At 43.0% G+C, this 25,696-nt stretch overlaps 1 long non-coding RNA gene across 2 annotated transcripts; it reads right to left on the bottom strand.

Annotated features, from left to right (window-relative positions):
- Nucleotides 1-26: 26 nt before the first annotated feature.
- Nucleotides 27-5,739, bottom strand: LOC308473956. Of its 2 annotated transcripts, none has more exons than XR_013984428.1 (3): nt 5,380-5,739; nt 5,029-5,149; nt 27-3,617 (listed from the first exon to the last, which is right to left on the bottom strand). It is a non-coding gene; the product is annotated as an uncharacterized lncRNA (long non-coding RNA). The 2 variants fall into 2 exon arrangements; XR_013984429.1 differs by having other exon boundaries at nt 27-4,365.
- Between the last annotated feature and the right edge of the window lie 19,957 nt (nt 5,740-25,696).

Genomic DNA, 25,696 nt, shown 5'->3' on the forward strand with positions numbered 1-25,696 from the left:
CCCAGAGGCAGGGCCTTTCCTGGTCCTTAGCGCAGAGTAAATTGCAGGACTGTCAAGAGGGAAAGTGAAACACTAAAACAATGGGAGGAAAGTCTGAATGCATTCTGGAGCATTTAGAATATTACACGGCAATATAAAGCCTGAATGCAGCAGTGAACACACAGAGCAAGGCAGCTAATAAAAAGGAATTGCAAGCAAATGAACCAACAAAGCCCAGACAGGACTTTCAAGGTTTGAAGTAAAAGGAGAATTGTCAACAAAACTAAGCTTTTTCTTTTTTTAAAAGGTAATTCAAAATTGCTACCTACCAGTACCTTGTCATGACCTCTGAAATGATGGGTCCGGGAAAAGAAAAGATTCTATCACTGCACATTCTATCCTGCACTACTATTTGATTCGCATGAATCAAAAACATGGAGTGAGAACTGCCGTGAGACGTTAGGATCTGAGCCTGGATTTGGGTCCAGGATCTTCCCACGCTACCCCAAAATGATATTCTTTCCCCATTTTACTCCATCTCCTCTCTCTGCATCCTCATATTCTCTTCCTTTTATGGACTTTGATGTGCTTTTCCTCAGGTCCTGCCCTGTGACCATTTACTTTCACTGTAGAACATGACAATCTCTCTACACACACATAGATCTTCAGCATACTCTGCAAGTGCCCTGGAAAAAACGGAGTATTCTGTTTTCTTGCGCAAGAGCACGGCGGCCATTTTGGGTGCCATGATCTCACATGACTTTGCTCTGAGAGGTTGCCCCCCAAAGAGCTTTTTTCAGAGCCGTGATCTTCTGTAGCACCCCAAAACACACAAATGCATGTCAAAACACACAAATGCATGTCTTTGGCAAGCTAAAGGTAATGCACACACAGAGAAACTTTACTAAGGCTAAACAGTGCAATCATGGCCATGTGTACCTATCAGAAGTCCATCCTATTGAATGGATTTACTCCCATTGGGATGAGGATTGGAGGTAGGATTGAAGCCTAAATTTGCTGACTGTAAAAAAAATCCCTCGTTACTCATTAATTTTTTATTTTTCAATAAAAGCACATTCTTTACATGTAACAAATGGAGTTACAGTACAGTGGTACCTTGGGTTACATATGCTTCAGGTTACATACGCTTCAGGTTACAGGCTCCGCTAACCCAGAAATAGTACCTCGGGTGAAGAACTTTGCTTCAGGATGAGAACAGAAATCGTGCTCCAGTGGCACGGCAGCGGCAGGCGGCCCCATTAGCTAAAGTGGTGCTTCAGGTTAAGAACAGTTTCAGGTTTAGAACGGATCTCCGGAACAAATTAAGTACTTAACCCAAGGTACTGCTGTATACGATATTACTGATATTCAAAATAACTACAAGCGGTAGATGCTATTGTATACACTTGAGCTTTGCATGGAAAAATATCACAGATCCAATGTGCCGCCTGCATTTTTATCACTTATCTGATGACACAGTTTCCAGTTTCCTGTGCTGTGCCGGGGGGGGGGGGTGTGTGTGCCTGTTGCGCGTGCACACACAAAATCTGCCAACTGAGGGTAACAACTCATGCATCTAATGAAGTGGGTTCTCTAGCTCACAAAAGCTTATGCCACAGAACATCTGCTCGTTTTTAAGGTGCCACGCAGGTTCTTGGCTGTTGTTGCTGCTGAGGCTGTATAACATGACTATCACTCTGGTTTTAGGAATATGCATTCAGATTTAGTTCATATATCACTTAAATATATGCCAGTAACTAAAACGAAATATAGAGCAAATGAAATTTAGCTCCAGTATTCCTTCCCAGCTGCCTGTCATGAAGTTAGGGAGCAAAATTGCCTAGCAATTTAAACCAAAGGTGGGGGGTGGGGTGGGCAAGAATAGCAGCGATTGGCATCCCTGCTGGTAGAATGTAAGCCGCTGCAAATGCATCCTTCATCCCTGTGATTCACACAGAAAAACCCTGCCTCTGATCTTTGATTGATGGCTCTACAGCTTAGCAACACCCAATTCAGTCAGGGGAAAACATCCTTAAGGGGAAGGCATACTATAAAAGCAGAGGGGCAACCAGTGTTTTGTGAACTTATCTCTCTTGTCAATTCTGCATGTGGAATGCCTGCCAGACGCTTCCCTGCAGTGTTTGTTTCGCAGATCAGACCCCTGCTCACTTTACCTATGGTTTATTCTTCTCTCATTAGATTTACCTACTACTGGTGAGGTGCGGTTGAAGTGTGGCAGATGAATGCTGAAGGAAAGGACTTTTCACTGGGTGCAACCCAGAAAAAGGGGCTGTTATGAGCTGTATGTATGAGCTGTTATGAGCTATGGTTTTCCCAGTAGTGATGTATGGAAGTGAGAGCTGGACCATAAAGAAGGCTGATCGCTGAAGAATTGATGCTTTTGAATTATGGTGCTGGAGGAGACTCTTGAGAGTCCCATGGACTGCAAGAAGATCAAACCTCTCCATTCTTAAGGAAATCAGCCCTGAGTGCTCACTGGAAGGACAGATTGTGAAGCTGAGGCTCCAAGACTTTGGCCACCTCATGAGAAGAGAAGACTCCCTGGAAAAGAACCTGGTGTTGGGAAAGATGGAGGGCACAAGGAGAAGGGGACAACAGAGGACGAGATGGTTGGATAGTGTTCTCGAAGCTACCAGCATGAGGTTGACCAAACTGTGGGAGGCAGTGGAAGACAGGAGTGCCTGGCGTGCTCTGGTCCATGGAGTCATGAAGAGTCGGACATAACTAAACGACTAAACAACAACATGAGCTGTATGGCTGCAGCTACATCTGTGTCCATCGTTCAGCCCGGACACTGAGGTCCAGCTCCAAGAGCCTTCTGGTGGTTCCCTCACTGCGAGAAGTGAGGTTACAGGGAACCAGACAGAGGGCCTTCTCAGTGGTGGCACCTGCCCTGTGGAAAGCCATCCCATCAGATGTCAAGGAAATAAACAACTATGTGACTTTTAGAACGCATCCGAAGGCAGCCCTGTTTAGGGAAGTTTTTAATGTTTGATGTTTATTGTGTTTTTAATTTTATCGTGTTTTTAATATTCTATTGGGAGCTGCCCAGAGTGGCTGGGGAAACCCAGCCAGATGGGCAGGGTATAAATAATAAATAATTATTGTGAATATATATCCAGCACACAAGCATTGCTTTTTCATGCGGAGCCATTAGAAATCTGTGTATACCTTTAAACTTTATGCCGAATAAAGAACCCATCACACCAGGAAGTGGGGAAAAGATTGGTTCGTTATGAAGAAATGAGAGAGAGAGTGTATGTGGGTGGTCATTTGGACAGCAAGGTTTACAAGTATGTGGGTAGCAAAAAATCGTTCAGTACATACACACACCTTAGTGCCATAGAGTAACATAATTCACCACTACCTCAAAGTGAAGGTAGCAATGTGCCAGAGTATACTCACACGAAAAGGAAGAAAAATAGGAAGGGGGTATACCTGACCTTGGAGCAAGTGGAGCACGAAGTCAGGGATTTGAGATCAGTGCCAAGTACGAGAGTTATGCTCTCCCTTTCAAAGTTGTATGCCAGCAAGGAAACAGTCTCTCATCTGCGCCTTTGGTCTGTGGTCCTGTGAACTATAGGGTTGATCCTGAAGGTTGTTGAGGAGAGGGGATTCTGTTGGAGATGAGAGCTAACTAATTGAAAACCTGGGATTTAAGTATATTTTGACTCTTAATTTCTATGGAGAAGAGAGGGGTTTCTTTATTGAGCAAATAACATGATACCAAATCTTTAGGCCTGTCGTTTGTTGTTTCCGGTGTACTATTGTGTTTTGTGAGGTAAGTTTGAAGTGAAGAGGACACAACCTCAATTTTGAGAAGACCACATCTTTACCTTTACAGTTCAGGGATCATAAATTTATCTTAAAAAAGGTTTTCATTGTCTATGTGAAGTCTGGTTCTTGCTTACGGGAGGATAATAACTAAATCTTTCTGGCAAATAGAAGGATTAGTGCTCAGATATTTTCTGCAACTATTGGGGGAAGGATGTTGAAGGCAGTATATTTAATCTCATGTAAGTGAAAGCGCATCTGTATTTTGGAATTGTTAAATTGTGCAAACAGGGTGTCAATGTATCAAAGTGACTCGGTGGAAAATAATCATACCACAGACAAAATTTCATAGGGACTCATGCCACTGCCTGCCCTTCTTCTACTCACCTGAAGCCTACCAGTTTGTTTCTCAAAAGGTACCCAGCTCTGACTGGAAGCAGCTGCCCTTTTTAATCTGAGGCACTGCTAACATCCCGATGCCCACCTCTACCACTGCTACCTCTCTTGGTGCCAGTTCACTCTGGAGTACATCTTGTAAGTTGTTGTTGGTTGTTGGCATCCGTCTGTCTCAAAAGACAATGGAATGCGCCTCTGGGGCCGAAGTGAAGCCGCTGTGCTAACAGCACCAAAATGACTCCCCTGGGGCACAAGCTTGGGCAGTATGCTCAGGCGAGACTCCCCACTCTCAGCCTCACTAACATGGTCCAAAGGAAAGCAGAGTAATACATTTACTCTGCTTTCCTAGGACCCACGTACCTACGAGACCGCCTGGTATGCCCCGTGGAGGACCTTAAGGTCCATAAATAACAATTCTTTGGAGGTCCCAAGCCTCAAGGAGGTTAGATTGGTTTCAACTAGGGCCAGGGCCTTTTCAGCACTGGCCCCGACGTGGTGGAACGCTCTGTCACAAGAGACTAGGGCCCTGTGGGACTTGACATCTTTCCGCAGGGCCTGCAAGACAGAGCTGTTCCGCCTGGCCTTTGGTTTGGACTTGGTCTGACCCTTATGTTTCCCTCCCCTTATGGTCTTGATTTATCAGCTACTTTAAAATGAGGCTGAATTTTAAATTGCATTTTAACCTGTATTTTAAATTGGTGTGTCCCCCCCCCTTCCCCTGTTATGTTTTTACTGTGATTTTATTGATGTTAGCTGCCCTGAGTCCGCTCTGGCCGGGGAGGGCAGGGTATAAATTTATTTATTTATTTATTTATTCATTCATTCATTCATTCATTCATTCATTCATTCATTCGGTACCTGCTTGGTTGCAAGAGTCGCTGGAAGGAGGCATACAAGATGCCATCCAGCTGTCTTAGGAACTCCACTCCAGATTTGTATAGGATTTTACTCTTTGACCTTTTCTTCTCCTGGAGATATCCTGCAAGGCAGTAGAGGTTTAGGATCAGAGTTTTCTTTCTTCCCAGGCTCACAAGCCTCACCTGCCCCTCATTTCCTCTACTCATAGTCTAAGTAGAAACACTGTAATAGTTGGCATGCCCACCAGCCAATCCTCCTCTTCTTGCTGGCCACTTCTTGGCCCACACATGCTACTGCCCACCTGAATAAGAGAAAAAGAAACAAAAGAAAAAAGCTCCTTCATGGGCTTACCTCAGTGAGAAAGACACCGTGCCTGTTTCTGTCTGTTACAGTGGGTTGGTTGAAAGACTTCCCCTCCAATTTGCTACTGCTGTTTTACTTCCGTGACAACAAGATCCTGAATCCGCCAGCCTAAAAACTGGCTGAACTGTGCGTCTTTTTACTCGCGCCTTGGTTGACACAATGGGGTCCGCCTGTGGAGAGAAAGATGTAGCTTACACTTGAGTGGGTCAGGGGGCAAGAAAGTTAAGAAACCCATATCTGGCCCGGTGTTCAAAGGGCCCCTTTCTCATCAAAGTGCCTGACAGCATGTGGAGACAGGACCAGTCTCTCTCTTTCAGGCAGGCAACGTCAGCATAAAGTCACTGTGGCCAGTTTGTCTCCTTCACACTAGCAGCATCCGCATGAGGTCATAATGGTCTCTCAGGCAAGCTGCATCAGCAGATGTCAGCAGGTAGCATCAGAATGAGATCACAATGGCCATTGGTCAGCCTGCCCTTCCTTCAGGCAGGAAGGCCTAGCATGACATCACAATGGCCAGTCTCTATCCTATAGGAAGGTAGCATCAGAAACTCTCCCTATTTTCCAGGGATGGTCCCAGATTTACAGAAGCTGTCCCAGTTTCTGATCTGATCCTGGAATGTCCTGCTTTTCCTTAGGAGGTCTGTATTTTCATCAGAGAAATATTGGAGGCTATAGAGTTATCTTCGCAGAAGGTTGGCTTATTGCTCAATATCCAAAAAACCAAAGTGCTGCACCAACAAGCACAAAACAACCCCTCTGCAGCACCACAAATCCAAATCCAAATTCCAAAGTTACACAAATGGTGTAACATTGGAAAATGTCAACCACTTTCCCTACCTGTGCAGTTATCTTTCCACAAGGGCCCACATTGATGCCAAAATCCAGCATCCCCTGAGATCTGCGAGCACAAGTTTCTCCCGACTGAATTGCAGATTGTTTGAGGACTGGGACATTCTCAGGGAAAGCAAAATGCTTGTTTACAAAGCTATTGTACTACCAACTTTACTGAACGCTTGTTAAACATGGACCACTTATAAACACCATCTCCAAGTCCTCAAAAGTTTCCATCAACGGTGTCAACAAAATTTTTACACATCACTTGGAAAGACAGGCGAACAAATGCCAGTTTACTGGAAGAAGCAAAGATCACCAGCTTTGAAGCAATGATTCTTCAACATCAACTTCATTGGACTGGTCATGTTGTGCAGATGCCTGAATTATAGTCTTCCAAAGCAACTATTCTATTCCAAACTTAAGAATGGAAAGCGAAATACCGGTGGAGAACAAAAGAGGTTTAAAGATTCTCTCGAGGCAAATCTTTAAAAATGTGGTATAAGCACTGATAACTGGGAAATACTGACCTGTGAGTGCTCCAATTGGAGAACAGCCTAAAGGTATCATGGACTTTGCAGAAGCACGAACTCAGGGTGAAAAGGAGAAATGAGCTAAGAGGAAGGCACATTTGGCAAACCCTCACCATGATCAACTCCCACCCAGAAACCTATGTCCCCACTGTGGAAGGACGTGTGGATCCAGAACTGGCCTCCACAATCACTTACGGACTCACTGTTAAGACCGTGTTCATGGAAGACAATCTTACTCAGATACGAGTTATTGCCAAAGAAGATCCGACCCCCTCTGAGCCATCTGAAGGCAGCCCTGTATAGGGAAGGTTTTTTAAATGTTTACTGTTTTTTTATTATTACGTTTTTATATATGTTGGAAGCCACAGAGTGACTAGGGCAACCCAGTCAGATGGGATCAATAGCAGCATTGTTGTTGTTGTTGTTGTTGTTGAATAGGACATCCCTATTTTCATTGGAGAAATGTTGGAGGGTATGTATCATTAGGAAGTTGTCTGGTTAGAGGTCAAACTATTTATCCTACTCTGAATGGAGATTTTTTCCCCCATCACCTGCTCACTGGTCCCTTTTATCTTGAGAGACCAAGGATTGAATTGTGGACCTTCTGCACACAAAGCATGTGTGCAGATTCTGAGCTATGCACCCTCCCCAGCAGTATGTTGCTTCTCTTCGTTATCATCATTTACAGGGACTGAACATATACAGCTACTCCAAGGTTAATGCTGCCGCTCTTGTTGCTCTGATGCATCAGTCGAGGAGTAAACTAAATGTGTGCTCAAGCCCACAGATCCCCCAGCGAGAGCGCCGGGATCATCATTCCCTTTCAAGCAGAGTTGCTTTTGTTCCTTTCCTGCTTGGTTGGCAGAAGGATCATTACAGATGTCAGAATATAAGAGACGGAAGAAGCTGCAGATTAAAGGAGCGCTCTGTTCAGAGTCCCAGAGTTGACTTCTCTTTGCTTAGACATGAGGTCAGCACTGTTTCAGAGCCAGTTTCTCCCCTCAAACGCAGCTCAAGGAGCCTGTGAATGTTAGAAACACTTCCCCCGAATGAGATGTCTCTGATGCTAGCCTAGGAATGAAGTCCAAACTCACATTAAAGCCGATGTCGTCCATTGGCCTGATCCATTACTCATTTAAATCAAGTGGAAAGATTAATTTCAGGCTATATAACATGACGCTACCAGTGCCCTTTTCAGATGGCAGCAAGGAAAGAAGGGGAAAAAGAAATCTGGGCATATTCAGCAAATTAATAGCGAAGTCTATGTATTCAGGGGCTTCTTTTGAAAAAGATGGTTTTGCTGCATGTCAGAGCAGTTATTCTGAATCCAAATGTAAGCATATTCTGTGATTATGGGGCTACCTTTTCTGGCAAAAGTTTACAAAATGCTGACTGTTTAGAAGATGACTTCAAGAATACGGCTGCATACCCACAGCATTTTATTCAAGAATCAATAGAAACTGCAATTTGGTTTTTCTACATAGTCTGCGCACAGTCTTGATCTACTGCATTATTATTATTATTATTATTATTATTATTATTATTATTTTGCAACTCAAAGGTGCTTGTTGAGAAATTGGCTCCATTCTGAAAACAAAAGCTCATTGCAGATGTAGGCAATGGGGGACAGCATCCACACCTGCCCAATGATGTTGTGATGTTGTACCTAGATCACAATCAACACCTCCTTCTTCATTCACCAGGTAGTAAAGGGTAGAGATATCTCAATTGAGGGGAGGGTGTTCAAAAGTCTATCAAGCAACCACACCCACCTTTGTGAGTGGCACTTACTCATGTAAGTGGCACAGGAACAGATCTGGGCACTACTGGATGCTTCCTTAATTTGTCAAACTGAGAATAAGTACCAATAACAGCAAGAGGTTCATATGTCAAAGTGGCAGGAAGCAGAAGGAAGCCTTGCATAACATAAAATGGAGACAAGTAGCAAAAGAAAAGCCATTCATATGCCACCCCAAAAATGTGGGGACATAGAAGCAAAATGTGGTGATAGGTGACAAAATGGTATTCGATTCAAGGTAGGTCATCATACATTAATCACAAAGCAGAGTGACATGCAAGGTGTGTGTGAGAGAGAGGGCAGGCGGAGAGATCTGACAGGAACATTCCATGAATATTTCTAAAAAAGACTAAAGAAATGCTTGAAAGTGTGTTGTCAAAGATAAATTTAGGACAACTGTGAAAATAGGAATAAAGGGATTTAAGATACACATAGCCCAGCTATTAAAATGTGGAGAAATAGCACAAGCAAAGAAGAAAAGATGTGTACAGATCCCTGTTTGAAATTTGCATTCTGCTCTGTTTAAAAAACACACAGAGAGAGAGCAGAACAGGGAAAGCAGATTTATTACAGGAAAGAGAAAAACAAAGAAAACCTGGTGAACAGATGTGTGTTGATCGAACAGGCATGAGAAAGAAAAATGTAGAACCCTGCAGTGTGAAAAAGTTTGAAACAAACATCATTAAGCATCACCTCAACACTGAAATCTGCTTTGGTCAAAATACTAAAAATAGCAAGCAGAAGGATGGAAAGAACTGGAAAAAAACAACCTTAAAAAAAGTATGACTGCTGGTTTCAAAGAAAAGGGGGCGAGGAAACAAGTGCATGTGAATCATAACATAATTGCTTTTAAATTCTGTAAATGTTTGTGTGAGTTAAGTTTTCAGAAATAGAAGGAAATACTTAGGTAAAATGGGGGGAAGCAAATGAACAAAAGTTCTTGTAATAATAATAATAATAATAATAATAATAATAATAATAATTTATTTATACCCCACCCATCTGACTGGGTTTCCCCAGCCACTCTGGGTGGCTCCTAACAGAATATTAAAAACACAATAAAACATCAAACATTAAAAACTTCCCTAAACAGGACTGCCTTCGGATGTCTTCTAAAAGTCAGATAGTTGTTTGTTTCCTTGACATCTAATGGGAGGGCGTTCCACAGGGTGGGTGCCACTACTGAGAAGGCCCTCTGCCTGGTTCCTGTAACCGCACTTCTCGCAATGAGGGAACCTCCGTGTCCTGGCAGAACGATGGGGGTGGAGACACGCAAGGCAAGAAGTCTCAGAGCCTGGGAATTGGTGGTGGGATGACAATGAGTGGTCAGAGGGAGAAGAGACACCATGTGAATTATTACTGACCCGCACCCCTGAAAGTTTACCTTTGTCTTTTCGCCTGTATCCCTGGGATGAAGACAAGAGGCACACTCATGGATAAACCGTGGCCCATGGTCTTATTAATTGGCATGTCTCATTCGCAATAATCATAACTAGGTAAAAAGCCAAACACCCCCTACTCCAACTCAGTGGAGAGTATACTTGCATATCATTATTCCCCACCTTTGAGGGGCTATTCTGCATTGGCTTAAAGCATCAGATCACCAGCCAACTAACTGATAATCTTTAGGGCCCAAAAGATTAGCAGAGCCTAATGAGCCGGCACTGAAACGTCTTACTCCCTTGGGCTGGTAATTCCTGAGAGGTTCTTTTGGATAAATCTTCCTTCAGTATTCCAAAGGCGCAGGGGGCTTTCAGTAAGAATATGGCCCCATCTGCATTATAAATGCAAAGCAGTTTTATATCTAAAGCAGTATAAGTCATAACTTTCCCCAAAGAATCCTGGGAACTGTAGTTTGTTACGGGTGCTGCTGTAATCTTTAGTGCAGCCCTTAGATGCATCCTCAGTGTTATGTACTGAAGTTCTCACCCTGGGCCAGCAGGGGGATACTGTAGATAGTTTTCACTCAGGTCCACATATGCAAATAAGGGATTGAAAGTGCCGTTCAGTGATTGGATAGTTACAGAAAGTTGTTACAGTTGCGTTGTACTGGAGCTCTATATAAGCAGGCTGGCTGAACCCTTCAGTTCAGTTCTGTTCTGGCCTGTGAATAAACAAGAGCTATTTGAAGAATCGCTGTGTCATCTGATATGTTCACCCACAACTTAACTCTCAGCTACTTTGATCTTTTTGATTTTTTTCTCCCCTGTGTAGCATGTTGATGTGGATTTTTGTGCTTTTTGTGGTTTGCACTGCGGTGTGGCATTATCTTGCCCAGGGTGAATGTGGAACCAGCAGAGATTGTGTACCCCATGCAAATGTCTTCCAGGTTCCCGCCCAAGGGCTTTGCTGGAGAAATGATTTTCCTAGGCTGCATCCTCCTTCCTTGGTTATGAGCTAAAACCAGACGGAGAGAAGGCTGCCTGCTGCCATATGGACCCTGCTTAATGGAGACCAAAGTAGTGACTAGGTTTAATAAAAGGCAAAGAAAAAAATGCAAATTGCTGGTCAAAAGATGTTTGTCTGCAGTTTTGCAAAAATAGGCTCTTGCTGAGATATAAAGCTTTGTTTTGAAGACGAGGCAGAAGGTGCAAATTGGAACTTCTGCAACTGATGAGAAAAGATTTTGGAGACTATTTGCTCATCATCTTTGCAATTCTCGAGAGTGGAATTGGCAGCCTCAAGTGAGCTGCTTTAGAAGAGTTGCAAGTTTATTAGCAGCTCTGATTATACCCATTCCAATTAATGGCTGAGCTTCCACTGGGTTAATCTTAAAAGTTTTTATCTATGAACTTCAGTAAGCTGATAAATCACAATGAAGACATCCATACTGAGCTGGCCCAATAATTGTTTGTGATTCTCCACCAGATACTGATCCCAAAGAAATGCTAATGGAAAAGCAGAGTGGTTTATATTTGATAAATCCAAGTTTGGCCAAGTTTGCTGATGACATCAAATTGTTCAGGATGGTAAAAAAATAAAAATACATTATGAGGACTTCTTCAAATCAAATCCTGCAGTGGACATTCCACCTGGTCATTCTATAACTTCATTATGTCTCAGTGTTAAAGGGATGGAACTTGAATTTGCTTATAGTTTCCATCCCTCCCCATTCACTTTTCCTGATGCGTCATGTCTTTTAGACTACAATCCAGTGTTATAACACATAACCCACCTTGGATGCTTTGGCAGAAAGGCAGTTTTAAATCAGCAAATCAGTGGAGAAATGAAGGCAAGGTCAAATCAGTAAATCAATGAGGAAATAAACAAGTTCAGAATGTTTTCTTAAATAGTAGCCTTGAATAACCTCGCTACCCTTCCATGAGAAATCTTCAGAATAAAAAAAAATCCAGCCCTGTAGTACTCACTTCTGATCTTTTGAAAATGTCATTTGCTGTTGAAAGGTATTTTCCTTTGCAGCTCTTTATCCTCATTGTCATTGGTGCATATCATCAAGTGACAGAAGAAGCAAGCTGAAGGAATAGATAAATGCCATCTATCTATCTGTCTATCTATCTTATCTATCTATAGCTCAAGGTGGCATAGATGGTTATCTTTCTCGCCATTTTATCCTTACAACAACCCCATGAGGTGGATTAGGCTCAGAGACCACGACTGGGCAAAGGTCACCCATTGAGTTCCATGAAGTCTATGGGGATTTTAAATGCCACAAAGTAGATTCTGGTGCTTAAATAGAACCAGCTAACAAACATATCAAGGGAGCCTGTAGAATTAAAATGGCAGGCTTAACCGTTTTGCCATAAATCCTACCTTCTAACTGAATTTATCATTTAAAAAATAATAATGTCCTATTAAGAACTCAAAATTGTGCTGTCTCTTGGTATAAAATAATGGATATATGCACATTTATGGTATTAGTTATTATATTAGAGGGGTGCCCAAAGCTCTACTCTGGCAGTGAGAGAAGGAAGGAATGGATTTAGTGCACTAACCAGGGGGGGAAATCTCCTACCTTTCGTCTAATTTATGCACCTTCTTCATTTTATAAGCCACTCACATATCCAGTATGTGAATGGGCTTCGGGCTGCCAGGCCCATTTTTCGATAAATTGCCTCCCAGCTAGAGTTCTTCACAGTGTCTAAAACAGTTTTCTCCATTAATCTTCTCCTCTTTGCTAATGGAATTTCTACAAAGGGACTAATTTAAAGAAGCAGTTTGGAAGCCTTGGGTAATTTTTAAGATTTCAGGGGCTTCTGAAGTCTATTGGCATTGCTTGCTGAAACAAATGCCATACACTTCCACACTTCTCGCAACATGGGATTTTGACAAACTGTTAAGAAACATATATCTGAGACGGCTGAGTGAAGTCATTTGTGGCTGAAAGAGCAATGCAAGTACTGTCAGGGCTTTCATCTTGGGACTGCCTGCCTAGGCTATGGAGAAAGTAACTGCAAAGGACCAAACTACCTTTTTAAAGGTGGCTTTGATGAGTAATCCAGTAGGCATCTGCAGAAGGTTCAGATCTCTACTCTTGAGGGCATATGTATGGATCATTTGATCTTTACATCTTTAGGCCAAAACAAAAATGCATTGTTCTTTTTTTAATATTCTTTAAATTTAATTTTTGACTACCTTCATATCCTTGCATGTGCTTCTTGAATCTCTCTGTTGTTGCTTGACTTATTGGTGTCTACAATAAAGCTGCCTATTGTCTCTGATTCTGAGGAACTGGGAGTCAGGCATATTGTTGAGACCAAAGGCTGAGTACCAGAGCAAAACAAAAGGGTTGTGGTCTTTCCATGCTTGAGAGTTAAAAAGACGCTGGGGAGCAGATTGCTTTCAAATCATCTTCCACTATTTTCATCTCCGGCTATTGCATTTATAGGGTGAAGCTGCAATGTCTTTCCCAAAAAAACTTGTGTGAAGTCCCAGCTTGTTTCTTCTGAGTTTTTAATAAGTTCAATGGACTATAGGTAATCAGCTCTTGTTGAAGGAGAAAGCAGATTGTTTCAAAGAGCCATACATTATTGTTCCGGTGATAGATGGGCTCAGATTAAAAGAGAAGTGTTTGCTGGCACAATTGTGTATGCATAAGGGGCAGACTCTGTTTGCATATAATTAGAACTTCAAATAAACCCAGTGTATTTTCTAGGTGGCTTCTCTCCAACCAAAATAAACAAAAGGGAGGTTATTTCAATGCTTTCCATCAAAGGAACTGAAAACATTTCATGGGACCACATGCATTTAGTGTGAATCTATCTATCTATATATGTTGTTGGCATCCATCTATTTCTAGAGACAATGGAGTGTGCCTCTAGGGGTGAAGTCACACTGCTGGAGAAGCACAGGACTTACTGTGGCTGCAGAGACCAGTAACTTGTAACTGCTGTCTCCCATGTTGCTTTTGCTATGTTAGCAGCTCCCAAGGGCACAAACCTGGGCAGTGTGTATGGAGGTCCTGGGTTGCCCAGATGACAAGTCCTCTTGACCTGGGTGATGTGATCCAAAGGAAAGCAGAGTAATACATTTGGCACTAACTTGGCTGCAGGAGTTGCTGGAAGGAGGCTCACAAGATGCCATCCAGCCATCTTAGGGACTCCACTCTGGATTTCTGTATTGTTTATTCCTTTACCTTTTCTTCTCTGGAAGATGTCCCACAAGGCAGAAGGCATGGATTTTTCGTCATGGTTTAGTTCCAAAGCCTTTCCTGTGACTGAGAATAGCTGCAAGGCAGAGTAGCTAGTTTTCCTTCTCTTGGATGGGCTACCCTCCCAGGTAGACAAGTCCCATCTGCCCCTTACATTTCCCTCTATAGCATGTGCAGTAACTGCCTTCTTGACCATTGGACCCACTATTGGTCTTGTCCACTCAATCTGCCAGAGCCTGCCTTCTCACACAGGGGAATTTCCTAACCCATTGAAGGATTGAGATCCATTGGCTACTCCCACCTAGTTTAGGTGGCCAGTTGAAGCTGTTTCCTGGGGTGTGGCTGCTGTTGCATGTTGACAACTTCTAGGAGCCACAGGTGGGAGCTGAGTGCAGGACAAACTAGCCTAGAAGGAGCATGATGTGTCCTCCACCTGAGGTACCAGCCCTTCCTTAACACCCCATACACCCCTATACACCTATGTATCTGTGCCCAGTTGTATCCCCCCACCCCGACTGTAAGTTCCTTGATCCAGGGGAAGCTTCCATCAGCAGGATGGAGAAGAGAGCATGGGAAGTGGTGCAGGGTTTTATAATTGTTTTCTTACAGGGTAGCCACTTCAGTCAGTTTCAGCAAAAATAACCAGTCCCGTGACACCTTCAAAGCTTACCAGTGTGTTTCTCTTTAAGGCGCAGCCCAGGATACCTGATGGAGCATTTCCACCCCCATCGTTCTGCATGGACACTGAGGTCCAGCACCGAGGGCCTTCTGGTGGTTCCCTCATTGCGAGAAGTGAGGTTACAGGGAACCAGGCAGAGGGCCTTCTCGATAGTGGTGCCCGCCCTGTGGAAAGCCCTCCCATCAGATGTCAAGGCAATAATCAAGTATCTGAGTTTTAGAAGACATCTGAAGGCAGCCCTGTTTAGGAAAGTTTTTAATGTTTGATGTTTTGTCGCTACGTTGTTATTATTATTATTATTCTGTTGGGAGCCTCCGAGAGTGGCTGGGGAAACCCAGCCAGATGGGTGGGGTATAAATATGTTGTTGTTGTTTCCCAGCTGATGTCTTCAACTACTCCTCTGCATTCAATCAGTCCATGACATAAGCATATAGACAGATGTGAGCTTAATTTCTGGGGCAGAAATTTGGCTGGTTGGAATGGCTATTGGCTGCCGAGGGGCTATTTAGGTTGCTGCACATCGCTGGAGAGTTTCTCTTTGTGCAGCGGATCACACACCCTCCTCTCCCTATATTTAGGATTGTTCTTCTGGCCTTGCCATGCCTGTTTAGGGGTCGTCTGCTTTGGAGCAGGGGCCCGGTAGGAATTTTGCCATTTGGCTGATTGGCTGGTGCCACTTAGTTTTTGCCTACCGTGTAGCAAATCGTCACAACTTTGTAACGCGGTTAGGCATTGGTTCAATGTTTTGCGGAGGGGAAGTGGTTAGCTGTGCCTGCCCCTCCATTGCTGCTGCTAGGGAATTCCATTAAAGGAATCCAGGGGCTCACCTTGCTGTTGTCCGAACCCTGTCAAGGGTCTAGGGCCACCCCAGAGACCCTGGGAGCATCAGCAGTGAGCTATGAGATTGAAGCCAGCTTCTCACTCCCCCAGAACGCTTTCCCTTACTGACATATGGTGGTGCCCAGTGTCAGTCTTGTTCCTGCCACTGTGCAGGTTTAGGTAGCCTGGAACCAATGCCTAAACAACCACTCACATGCTGTAATCAATAAAGTTGTGGCCAAAATTAATGCCAAAAACCTTAAACTAAAATCTGTATCTACTGAGTCTTTATTTTGGGGGTAGTTTTGGGGGTCTTCACACGCAAATATCTAAATACATAAAATTAATCTTTTGTCACAAAATGTTTTTCCTAGATCTACCTGAACTAAGAAATACATTATTTTTACAACCCATTCTTTTGCTTTGTACCTCTGATAAGAAGCTGAACTTTGTAAGTGAACTAAAGAAGGAAACAGCAAAATTTCAGCATCTCCTGAACTGAAAATGTGCCAGTTTAAATCTCAGCAATCTATTAAAGAAGTAAGATGTTTACGATTGCAGCAACGGATGGTGCATTCAGAACACAGCCATGTAAGAAAATGCTGAAAGCGGTTTTTCCAATACCTTAATATGCTTTTCCTTCCAAAATCAATGTTGCTCAGATAAGGTAGCAAGCAGCGGAATCCTTTTTCAAAAAGAAGGTTGCTGTATTTGAAACCCCCGTAGCTCTTGCCTGAGAATGTCAGCTTTGACAGAAACACCCATTCGGGATGGAAAACCTCCCTCGTTTCCATTGCAAGGCATTGCAAGGTAAAGTACGTTGTATTAAATGAACTTATATTTACTTTAGGGAGCTGAAATGGCACATCTTAATAAAAGCTTTCCCAAAGTACTGAGATGACTGCTAATTATGCCGCGGTTTCCTCTTGCAGTGTTTGTTCTTGTCTCCTTTCAATATGCACCTTTCCAATACATATGCTTTGCTATTTCATGGCCTCTCATTAAGTTGTGGGTTGTAAATGCCATTGACACAAACTGGCCCTTGGCTTGTTTAGTCGGCACTGTACACAAGAAACGGGTAGGGGCGGTAATGTACCTTGAGGGTCTACATTGCAAAGTGACATTAAATTCGTCAAAGAATGAATTATTCATAGCCAATTGCTCTCCCTCATCTCATAAGAACAGAAATGCGGACTTTATTATTCACTTCACACCCCTGGAGGCCTCTTGGTTGAATAGCATTTCCTATCTTGGAAACCAAGTTAACCCTGAAAATATACACAGAGAGAGAGAGAGAGACACCATCTCTCTCCCTCCGCCATTGTTTTTCAAAGCTGAATGAGTAATTTGCTAATTATTCTGGCACCTCAGTCTTTGCGTGGCTGTAAAAGAACATTAGAGGGGATGGGGGCATTTTGCAGTCATCCTGGTAAAGGCCTCTCTGTAGGTGAGAACCTTGAATACAAGTCTATGCAAAGAAGTTCATTATGCCAATCTTGTAGCTTAGTATGAGTCTGTGCACTCATATTTAGTGTATTTATCTTACCTATGAGTCTGTGCAATGTGAGTGTATATTGCAGATGAAACTACCGTATTTTTCGCTCTATAAAATGCACCAGACCATAAGACCATAGTTTTTGGAGGAGGAAAACAAGGGATACAAATATTCTGAATCCCAGAAGCCAGAACAGCAAGAGGGATCTCTGCATAGCGATCTCTCTTGCTATTCTGGCTTCTGGGATAGCTGCGCAGCCACTTCATGCAGGTATCTTACGTAGGAGGGTTAGGGTTTTCTCACCTTACATGCAATTTAAGTCTATGAAATATACGTCTATACAATATGAGTGCATATCTTAGTATGAGTCTGTGCAGTAAGTCTAGGCACAGAATGAGTCTAGAAGTTAATTATGTTGATCCTTTATCTTACATTATTAAGATCCTGTATCTTAGTAAGCCAACCTCCTTTCGTAGGTGACTTGGATCAGCTTAACTCATGGGCTGTGAATATTCTGAAAGTATTTGATTTGCCCTAACTTTTTCGCTAACTTTTCGAAATATAGGCTTCACACCCAACATTCAAAGCGTTCCAGGTGCAGCAGTTTTCTTCAGTAGTTACCGACATCTAATCGTTAACTCCCTTCATTAACTAAAACATGAAAGACAGAATCCCATTTCTGTCTTAGAACAAGATTTTTTTTTAAGAGCAATTACTAAACTGTGAGTGACAAGGAGCAGAGAGTATGTTCAGACAAAGTCATTGCTACAGGAAAGAAAACAGTCTGAGTGACAGAGCAGTGACTGACACCCTACTGAGCTGTTATGCAAATAAAGCAGACTCAATTTACTGTTACAGTGTTCGTAATCAACAAAGTGTTATGATGGTAATTAGGTTTCAACTGACTTGCATCCTATTTTCTAGTCATTAATTGGAGGCATGTATGCACACCACTAGTTAATAATAGAACAGTTATAGTTCTATAATCATTTTCTTCTTGTTCATCCATTTGTTTGATTGCTTGTGTGGAAAACATTTAATCCTTCATGTATAATCTGTTGGGGATGATGTTGTATAAGCAAATGTTGTTTATCAAGCTAACGCCACATTAAAATTCTGCATTTTTGGGTACGGCATTTTGGGTTCTGCTTTTTACAGAAAGATGGGGTGGGATTTTGAAACATTCCCAATGGTATCTCCAACACTATACTAATAAAATTATACTGTTGTATACTTTTGCATATCCAGACTTGACTGTGGACAGCCCAGTGAAGAGATTATTTAATAACTATAATGCAAAGTTTTAGGGAGACACAAAAAGTTAAGTAGCATCTGTTGAGCTCCAGGAGAAGAAGTTGCCCCAGGAAAAAAGATTATGGGTGTTGAAAAGAAAAGAAAGTGGTGGTTGTGGCCGCGGGGAGCAAAGCAGGGCAACAAAGGATTAAAGGAAGTAGGGCAGGAAGGAGAACATGTGGCACATCCAGATGTTGTTGAAATCAACTCCTCAGCCAGCATAGCCCATGAGCAGGGATGATGGGAGTTGTAGTCCAACAACATCTGGTGGTCAGCAGTTTCCAATCCATGAGGCAGGGGAAGAGGTAGAGGAGTGGACCACTTGGTTGCTGGAAATAAGAAGAATAGAATACATTATCTATTTACAGTGGTACCTCTGGTTGCGAACGGGATCCATTCCAGAGCCCCATTCGCAACATGAGCAGAACGCAACCCGCGTCTGCACATGCACGGGTCGCGATTCGCCGCTTCTGCGCATGCACGTGATGTCATTTTGCACATCTGCGCATGTGTGAGTAGCAAAACCCGGAAGTAACCCTTTCTGGTATTTCCGGGGCGCCGCGGGACGTATCGTGAAAGAACGTAACATGAAGCGGACGTAACAAGAGGTATGACTGTATGTGTTTTAGGGACTCGTCAGCTACAATCACTCCATAACATCCTCTTATATCTCCAGGTCTTACTCGTTTGAGCACAGGGGAATAGGTCATTTGACTTTGCTAGTGTCAGGAATGGTTCAAGACATTTTACTGCCTGAGGCAAAGGACAAGATGGCAGCCCACATTCCACACACAGTGCCCAGCTAGAAGGGCATCAACACTGTTCTCTATGGCACTAAGGAAATAATGACTCCCAGCACCTGCCACCTGAGCTTATTGATCTAGTTTGCCTAATGGTAGAGCCAGCCCTCATCAGTGTGGTGTAGCATTTAGCATTTCCGTGTAGGACTGAGGAGACCCAAGCTTAAATATCCACATGGCCATGAAGCTCTCAGGGTGCCCTTGAGCAGATAGGGGGAGACAAAAGGGGAGGGGGCAGGCAGGCAGAAAGTGTATATAGGAGTGCAAGGTGCACATCATTTCCCCACCCTTTTTTCAGTAATGCCCATTCGGGGGGGGGGAGTGGGGAGGAAAGTAATTGACCAACTGCAAAAGAACTGAGGTTCAAAAGCAGCAACAGAAGATTAGCCACAGGGTTGAATAAAGTCAGAGAGGAGAAATGCAATGGCGGTAGGGAAAGCTCTTATTAAGTGTCATGTGGTCCATGGAGAGGAAAACATTATGGATGAGTGAGATCTCTGTATTGTTTTCAGCATTGTATTGATTTCTGCAGGGGAGCAAATACCAAATTCAAATTTACACAGAAGAAGTGATAAAAGCAGCATTCGCAGGTAAACCAACAAAAAGCTTTGTGGCTCCTAAGACACCAAACAGATTTATTATGCCATGAGCTTCCATGGAGAACAGGCCACTTCATCACAAAAAACACCCTCAACCCCATCTTGTGTGATTTAATTTCCCAACTGAGTAAACTGGCAAAAACTAGCTCCTATAAGACAGAATAAACATTGCTGCATTCCATCTCTCTCTTTACGTCTATGATTATTAATATTCTTTGTTCTTCCCTATGCATTCCAGCATCATATGATGTAATGCTCTTCTCTGGTAATGCATTTTGCAAAAAAATATCGAATGTGTGTGGGGGGGGTCAAATTATAAACCATTAAGTAAAGCCAGGTGTGATTTAGCTCTGTTTCATTTGTTAAAGTGGCAATTATCTTTCCACCCACATATTTAATCAGATAGAAATTGGGAAGCAAGGCCAGGGGAGAAGCATCTCTGAGAACGACAAATTTCAACAGGTCGCCACAAGTAATCACTTAAAGAGAAGGAAGCTGTGGTAACTTGAATCATCTCAATGAAATAAGGATGGATTTCCTGGTGGACAGAAGAGTGAGCAGCGAAGGCAAGGAACTATTCTCAAACCCACCAGAATGCCGTCTCACTGCCAATTGAGTCCTGCTTCTCTTACAGAGGGTGGGAAAATATTCCCCTAATGCTCCTCTGTTATTATATTTGATGTGCATGTGTGTGTGCCTGTTTTCAGATTTCATGCATTGTGTTGCCCTGGTTCTAAATGCAAAGTCACATTGCATTTGTTTGACAAAGTGGGATATAAGTTTTTGCTACAAAACCCCCAAAATCAAAACAGGTTTCTAGCACTCATGATTACTTATGGCGTGAGCTTAAACTGTGAAAGCGGCAGTCTGTGCCTTGAGAACCTTCCCCATTGCCATTTGTCAGGCTGACTCATTCACTTCTATTTTTTTTATTATTCTTAAATATTTTTTATTCAATTTTACACTCTACATTTGAATTCAAACATTAATCACAATCATCAACATTTAAGATTCCCTGAATCCTTAGACTTCCCTCCACCCCTCCATGGTTTCCATTATCAAACTTTTTCTTTTTCACTTCTAAACAGGTGGCCGATCACAGCAGCTCGCAAGACCCAAAGTCAGTTTATCTGGAGATGCCAGGAACTGCAAAGAAGACCTTCATAAAATACATGAGCTATATGTGTTATATCTGGGGAAATTGAGCTGTGAAAAATGTGTACCTGAGGCAAAACTGCAAGAAAGGAAGGAAATATCATAGAATTGTAGAGTTGGAAGGGACCGTGGGGGTCATCTAGTCCTGTAATGCAGGAATCTTTTGCCCAACCTGGAATTTGAACCCACGGCCCTGAAATTAAGGGTCTCGTGCTCTAACAGCTGATATTGTAACTGGAGAGCCTTGGATGCTGGGATGGTGGTGGTGATGACTTTGTCCTGCTGTTGTTTTGTTTTAGGTTACAGATGTTCATTACGATAAGGCTTGAGCATCCTTTATCTTCTTCTTGTTGTTGTTGTTGTTTAGTCATGTCCGACTCTTTGTGACCCCGTGGACCAGAGCACGCCAGGCACTCCTGTCTTCCACTGCTTCCCGCAGTTTGGTCCAACTCATGCTGGTAGCTTCGAGAACACTGTCCAACCATCTCGTCCTCTGTCGTCCCCTTCTCCTTGTGCCCTCAATCTTTCCCAAAACCAGGTTCTTTTCCAGGGAGTCTTCTCTTCTCATGAGGTGGCCAAAGTATTGGAGCCTCAGCTTCACAATCTGTCCTTCCAGTGAGCACTCAGGGCTGATTTCCTTCAGAATGGAGAGGTTTGATCTTCTTGCAGTCCATGGGACTCTCAAGAGTCTCCTCCAGCACCATAATTCAAAAGCATCAATTCTTCAGCGATCAGCTTTCTTTATGGTCCAGCTCTCACTTCCATACATCACTACTGGGAAAACCATAGCTTTAACTATACGGACCTTTGTTGGCAAGGTGATGTCTCTGCTTTTTAAGATGCTGTCTTTTTAAGATGCTTTTTAAGATGCCTTTATCTACGTTTTAGCAAATGCCATTGAGACTGTAAAAGACAGTAAACTCACAGCAATAAAATAAGGACTTGGGGATTAAGGATGGAGTTTAAGCTTCAGTCCTTCATCATATCCAGATTGACACCAACTTGTGCTCAAAATAGAGGGTGGGTGTGTGGGTGTGTGGGTGTGTGTGTGGGTGTTTAGAAGGAGATTCCTTGGCATTGTTTAAAGAAGGCAACAAAGAAACTCTGCCTAGAAATAATTAGTTATATGTCCTACTGCAGTGCCCCATCTCACTTGAGAGAAGCCTTAATTAGAGCTACTGGTAAAGTTTCTTCTGAGTTTTGCACCCTCCTTACCTCATTAAATCTCACTGAAGTGTGAAAGTGTGAACACTGACAAACCACAACTTGTTATATTTCTCTTTGTGCCTCCGGCACTGAAACAACTGGAAATGGAAAGGTGAAATTGCAAGGTCTCTGGCTATTGCGACCCACTGGCATTTTGACTATATGTTTTCATGTCTGGACAAGGTGATGATGACTGAAAGCAAAAGCACTCCTGTTGCGTTATGTGTGAAATATGGAATGAGAGAGAGTCAGGAAAGGAGAAAAACAAAGGATAATGTTCCTTCTCATTTACCCAATGCAAAGTCTTCCAGGGAAGGGGCGAGGGAGGAGACTTGGGGACTGCAGTCTGCTACAGGATGGCTTTAGGAGTTTGCACGCTGCTCGGTTAATAAGCAATTGGAATAAATTTGTTGTTGTTGTTGTTTAGTCGTTTAGTCGTGTCCGACTCTTCGTGACCCCATGGACCAGAGCACGCCAGGCACTCCTGTCTTCCGCTGCCTCCCGCAATTTGGTCAAACTCATGCTGGTAGCTTCGAGAACACTATCCAACCATCTCATCCTCTGTCGTCCCCTTCTCCTTGTGCCCTCCATCTTTCCCAACATCAGGGTCTTTTCCAGGGAGTCTTCTCTTCTCATGAGGTGGCCAAAGTATTGGAGCCTCAGCTTCAGGATCTGTCCTTCCAGTGAGCACTCAGGGCTGATTTCCTTAAGGATGGATCAGTTTGATCTTCTTGCAGTCCATGGGACTCTCAAGAGTCTCCTCCAGCACCATAATTCAAAAGCATCAATTCTTTGGCGATCAGCCTTCTTTATGGTCCAGCTTTCACTTCCATACATCACTACTGGGAAAACCATAGCTTTTACTATACGGACCTTTGTTGGCAAGGTGATGTCTCTACTTTTTAAGATGCTGTCTGGGATAAATTACTGCAGCCTAAATCCCATCACCACAAACTGCTGCCAGTGGAGGCCGGTCAAATGGTCCAGTGTCCCACCATCATCATTCTGCCCCCAGTTATCATCCATCTCCCTGCCTTCTTATTGACAACTGCAGTCAGCTTCCCTTTTCTTGGTCTCAGTGTCAAACGCAGCAGGGAGGTGGGTTGAAGAACCAGAATTAGTTGGCTCAGACTGTGATTATCTCTGGCTGCCCCTAGTGTTGGTCTCCCTGCCTTCTGCCCTACCACCTGCAATGAGCACCAGTTTTGTGGCAAGGAGGGCACCTGAAATTCTTCTCCACTGTTCTTCCACTTCCATATTGCCCTCTGCCTTTATCACCATGGAGGAAAAGAAATGGATACTCAGCCACTTTTGTAGAAGGAAGAAAATAACGGGGTGGGGGTAGGGGGGGACTTTACGTGAAAAGCATTGTGTGTAGTTTCAACCTCAGCATCTCAGCAAAAGCCAACACAAAACCCTGTGTATTTTTAAGGAAGAGGAAGGAATGCAAAGGTATAGCTAGGTGAGGTTGTCATGGCGTGGGGTGACTTCTGTTGCTGTAATAGCCCTGCTCGGAATTTACTTTATTCATTTATTTACCAAGATTTATATATTGCTTAACGAAGAAGGGGGAAAGCCTCTAAGTGGTTTGCAGGAAATAGCATAAAATATTTATTAAAAATCGTGATAAAGGCAGGCATTAAAAAACAGAAGACATAATAAAATTATCTATATTTTGCTAAATGGTCTTAAAAATGCATAATAAAATTACATGTCCGTATAGGCTTACCTAACTAAATAAATAAGAATGATAATAAAAAGCAGGCATGGGAAACAGTGCAATGCACTGCAATGGATTAGGCCTTTCCTGACCAAAAGGATCCTGTCACCATGGAGTTAAGAGGTGGTGTTGGTCAAGCAGGAATTACCGTACAAATAGCCTGAACTTGGTAAGGCTGGTCCCCATGACAACCCTTAAGAAATTTGCTCTTTTGGAACTCCCTAGGTTAACAAACTAACCCATTTATTTATTTATTTATTTATTCATTCATTCATACATACATACATACATGCTTTATTATTTATTTTCTTTCTTTCTTTCTTTCTTTCTTTCTTTCTTTCTTTCTTTCTGGATGAAATAGTGGAAGAATGTTGCCTCAGGAGAGTGAGGAAAATTCTCAGGGATGATTCACACCCTGGCCGGCACTTTCTTGATCTCCTGCCCTCAGGCAGAAGATATAGAAGCATGATTAGTAGCACCAACAGGGTAATGAACATCTTCTATCTGTGGGCTGTTAGGCTGCTGAATGAAAAGATAACAACAGGGCAACTGACTTTCGGGTTTGGTGGGTGTGCGTCAGTAAACGAGGGAAATTAAGACTTAAGAGAGCTGCGTGGGGGGTGCTCGTGTAATCTCACTCTATACAAGTTGTACAAGTGACAATCAAGTATTTCAATTTCAGTTGAGGAAAAAAATGCTTCCTTCTGTCTTGTTGCTGCCAAAGTTGCAGGTACTTTCATCCCCATGAGTTCACTTGCCCTTTTTTTGTCATTTTGAAAAAGCTCTCAAGACTGCCATTTTTCAGTTTCAGGAGCATTTACCTTTTAGGATGGAGGAAGTGACAAACATATATGTGTGTCAGGCTGCAGGGAAGCCATCTGTTATTTTCTGATGAAATAAAAACCCTCCGACGCTTCACATTCCAGCCTTCGCTGAGCTCCCAGTACCTTAATTTGGAAGTTCCACACAGAGGTGCCATCGCATCAGAACTTTGAGACTGAAGTCTAGAGTCCCATTCACAGACTGAGGGGGCGGGGGGACAAACAGAGGAATCCAGTTTGAGACTGTCTGGAATCCAACCTGATTCAAAAAGGACCAACTTCAAGCCACAGAGATTCTGTAAGGGAACACATCTGATCTGAACTTCTTCAAATGGGGGGGGGGGGAGGAAGCGTCACTCACTTGTTGCTTATTTAAATATGTACACTCAGGAGGTTACATACGCTTCAGGTTACATACGCTTCAGGTTACAGACTCCGCTAACCCAGAAATAGTGCTTCAGGTTAAGAACTTTGCTTCAGAATGAGAACAGAAATCATGCTCCAGGGGCGCGGCAGCAGCAGGAGGCCCCATTAGCTAAAGTGGTGCTTCAGGTTAAGAACGGACCTCCGGAACGAATTAAGTACTTAACCTGAGGTACCACTGTATGTATCTATGTATTTACAGGGAACCAGGCAGAGGGCCTTCTCTGTAGTGGCGCCTGCCCTGTGGAACGCCCTCCCAGCAGATGTCAGAGATAAACAACTACCTGACATTTAGAAGACATCTGAAGGCAACCCTGTTCAGGGAAGTTTTTAATGGGTGACATTTTAATGTATTTTTAATCTTTGTTGGAAGCCGCCCAGAGTGGCTGGGTAAACCCAGCCAGATGGGCAGGATACAAATAAATTTATTATTATTATTATTATTATTATTATTATTATTATTATTATTATTATTAACAACCATCAAAATGTGACTAAGCGGGTGTTACAAGCTGCCAGAAGCGC

The sequence above is a fragment of the Podarcis pityusensis genome (genome assembly GCF_964106645.2).
Source record: "Podarcis pityusensis genome assembly, chromosome: 3".
In the NCBI taxonomy this organism is placed as follows: domain Eukaryota; kingdom Metazoa; phylum Chordata; class Lepidosauria; order Squamata; family Lacertidae; genus Podarcis; species Podarcis pityusensis.